Source organism: Arachis hypogaea, chromosome 16, assembly GCF_003086295.3.
Source record: "Arachis hypogaea cultivar Tifrunner chromosome 16, arahy.Tifrunner.gnm2.J5K5, whole genome shotgun sequence".
Classification (NCBI taxonomy): domain Eukaryota; kingdom Viridiplantae; phylum Streptophyta; class Magnoliopsida; order Fabales; family Fabaceae; genus Arachis; species Arachis hypogaea.
Window position 1 is genome coordinate 6,311,215 of NC_092051.1, and position 4,392 is coordinate 6,315,606.

The following is a 4,392-nucleotide window of genomic DNA, read 5'->3' on the forward strand; positions in this document are numbered from 1 at the left end:
AAAATTTGGGGATCTAAAATTCTAAATTCTACTAACATATAAACATCGTAGATTTATTTTTTATACAAAACTAATGAATTAATAATTAAAATTGTGATGTCAATACTTATTACTCGATCTAAACTCACAATTTTGGATTCAAGTGATTGTTGTCTTAGGGGGTGATAGATATAGTACACACACTAATTGGTTGTTGCACAGCTGGTTCTAAATTTTACTAATATTACAAATTATAAATTTTCGGAAACGTTGTTTTTTTTTGTCTCATCATCCTTACATGCTTAATATAATTTAATAAAGTCACCAAAAAAAAAAATATAATTTAATAACTTACAGCACCATAAATAATCATTCTTCAAGTTTATCATTTCGTTGTTTATTCATAATAAGGTTTAAACACCTCACTAACTAAATTTAACCTAACTGAAAATATTTTTCTTTTATAGTTTGAATATAAATTATTAATTAAAGGACAAGATATCCAGTACCACTTTTATCAATCTATTCCAAGTTTTTAACTAGGCTGGAAGTGAGTCAAGCCAGCTCATGAGCTAGTTCGAACTCGACTCATTAATAGTTTGATAAGCTGAGTTCATGAGTTAGTGAGTCAAGTTTGAGCTTGAATTGAGCTCATAAATTAAATGAGCCGAGTTTGAGTTTGAATAAGCTCAGCTCATTAGCTCGTGAGCTAACTCGATTATATATATACACATATCCTATATACATTTAATCTATATTTTTAATATTATATATATACATATGAAATAGTAATATATATATATATATATATATATATATATATATATTAATGATCTTAATTATTTAAAATTTTATATTTATCTTTTACATATAATTTTGACGTAGAATATAAATAAAAAATTTATAATTTATTGATAGATATAAATATATAAAATTGATCTTTTTAAATATTTTTTTAAATATTTTTTTAAATATATAAGTGATAATTTATTGATATAAAATTATAGATTACGTATTTATGTTTCTATAATTTGAGCCAGCTTGTGAACTTTTGGTGAGTCGATCTTGAGTTTAAGAAATATGCTCGATTATTAATGAGTTGAGTCATGAGCCAAGCTCAATTTTTGTGACTCGAACTTGAGCTTGGTCTAACTCAACTCAACTCAACTCATTTCTAGCCCTATTTTCAACGCATCAAATTGTTTCAATTTTATTGAGTTTTTTTTTTTTTTTTTTGAGAAATTATATTTATATTTTACTTTATTGAACATTTAGGATATGAACAGAACATTTATAAGATTATATAAAATACTATTTAAAAGTAACACTTTTTCATTTATCTTCATCCATTATCTAACTGATAAGATTGTCCATGGTCGGAGCTTAGAATAACTTTTTTCCATCTTGATAAAAGAAAGGATTGAATAATTAGGATGATACCATATTTCCATGATGAATAAAATTTGTGGTTTCCTAAATACTTTGTTTTACAGAAAATTAGTTCAACAATTGTCAAATAATGACTAGACTTCAGTTCAAAATAATTTATTACAATAATCCATGCATATATCTTAACCAAATTTATTCTTCCACATATATCTGCAGGATTTGATTAACTTTGTCAAAAGAATATATTCTATGACTTCAAATTCAAGTAATATATTATGCAACATTGGATTATTCGAACTACTAATCATAAAATAAACATGTTTAATTTCTTTGGTCTCCAGACATTACCTGATTGTTCAATGCTATATTCCCCAGACATAAGAAAATTATGAAAAAAAAATCATCTAACATTAGTATTATTAAACTATTAACTTATAAATAGTGTAAAATGTTATAAATTGCTATGTAAAATTAAATTATTTTTTTATATGATAATTATTTTTAAAAAAATTAAATGTATTCAAAATACTAATATTTTAATAATTTTAATCGTTAATTTTAATTAATATATATTTTTTATAATTAAAATTAACTGTTAAAATTATTAAAATATCGATGTATTTGATACACTTAAAATTTTTTAAATTTAAAAAATGGCAACTGGAAAGAAAGAGAGAGGAATTGATGAAAAAGGAAAAAAGATTGGAAGAAGCTGACAAAAGAGTTTCCCTGCGTGCGGCCGACGCCAAGGCACGTGGCGACAAAGGGTACCATCCACAAGCTTTTGCCAAACACCACCTTCTCCATGTGAATTTTCCAAATTGCCCTCCGATCGTGACACGTGGTTTGTCACGTAGCGGATCGCGCGTGACGGCATGTTTTTTGTCAGCACCTCAGAATGGAGCTTCGTTTTTCGTCCTTTTCTTTCTTGTCTTTTTGGATTCAATATTAACAACATTTCAAAATGCATTTCACATTTCCATAGATGTGTGTAGCTAGTTAGGTACTTGGACTAGAAAATTCACACCTAATTCTTTATATTGAAAAGTCGTTGCGACTTCTTTACCAGTGAAAATTTGAATATACATCAAATTATAAGTTTAATTTTATGTACGTTTGGATCGATTCTACTAATATATAGTTTTTAATTAATATTGTAAAGGTTATGTTTTCTTTTTCTTCTATCCAACACAACTATCTTTATGCAAATCACATGTGTTCTTCACTTCTTCTCTAGTTTTAGAGTTTATATATATACTATCTAAATCTAAATATAAATGAAATATAATATTCATAAGAATTTCAGCCCTCTTTCCTTTCATAAGTTAGTTTGGATTAAGTCCACTCATCAATGTTATTAAAACATTAAAGTCTACTTTAGATTTGTTAATGGGCCATCCGTATTTGAATTAAGTCACTTAACTTTAGTTATTAATATAAAATATATATTAAAAATGAGTTAAACTATATATATATATTTATACATAAAATATATAATAAATAATTTTAATGACTAATTTAATATATAAATAATATTTTTGTAGTCCAAATAATTTAAAGAAGTTAACTATATTAAATGGAGACAATAACAACATTGACAAATAAAAAACACTGGTAAACTCGTTAAAATTTCTATCGAAATGGACACCTTCATTGCAAAACCAAAAACGAGGCATAGAAACAAATTAAACTACAAATCAACAACTTAAACCGATGATTTCAATTTCATATTTTATTCATATGGAATAATTAGCGTTAAAAAGAGGCTTATCCGATCCATGATTAAATCTTTAATACCAATTATATTAAAATTAACTATGAATATAAAATATATATTATATATTTTGAATGTATCTATAATATTTGTGTTTAATTATCTGAAAAAGAATGATAATAAATGAGATTTGACAAATACCAAAAGAGAAAAAACTGATGTTTTTTTTGGGTTGAATATTTTGTCGTATATGGAGAAGTGGGAACAAATGGCAGGTGCCACGTAATGTGTTATTGATGTGGTATGTGGGTCCCCCTTGAGAAGTCTTTATTCTCCGAAATGAGTTTCATACGATGATCCAATGGCCCCCTTTCGCTTCGATGAGACCCCTCTGATCCTTTATCCTCAATCCTCTGCTTGACACGTGTCCTACCACTCCTTCCATTCTTCATTTCCTTGCGGGACCCACCACCGCCCCTTGTTCTTCATTGCAATTTAATCACAGGATGAGGATAAACTGATAAAGGATAAAGATGAGAATGAGATTCATATTAATAAAGTGTCACATATAATATCATATCGTATATATATATGACCTATTATGGTTGCTAGATTGAATCGTGGAGCTTATTGGACCGAATTGATTATTGAAGATCATGATCATTATTCTTCACAAATTTGGTAGCCCTAACCATGCGTTTTATTCTTCTTTTTTTTTTCTTAAACTATATTACAGGTAGATGATATATGATAAAAATCATTAATGGTTAGTTTCCATATATGCTAAGTGTTTGGCACAGGGTCTGAATCAATGAAGCTATTAGCTAGCGGCAACTAACATAGATTGAACAAATCCAACGAGTTATAATGTTTGATATTTATGTCTGACATCCAAATTAAATTATCGATGATCCATATATATCATCTTGCATGTTACGAACCTGCCAATTCTACCAAAACGCGTAAGCTAGCTACCTATTACACATCTTAGAGACTTCAACTTTTCAAGCTACGAATTAAAGATACATAGAGCCCATAATGACTATTATTATATCAAATATACACTAAAATTAATAATCACTAATATATTTGTATATAAATATATATAATTTATAATAATAATTAATTTTAGTATATACATAATATAATTATTATTATATAAGGTAAAAATTTAGGTGCAGTTAACTTCACTTAAAGTTGATACCTGATAGCCGTTAAATGATTTGACTAAATTTTTATCTAACGACTCTCAGTATCAACTTCACATGAAGTCGACTTTACGTTAGTTTTTACCATTATATAAATATATA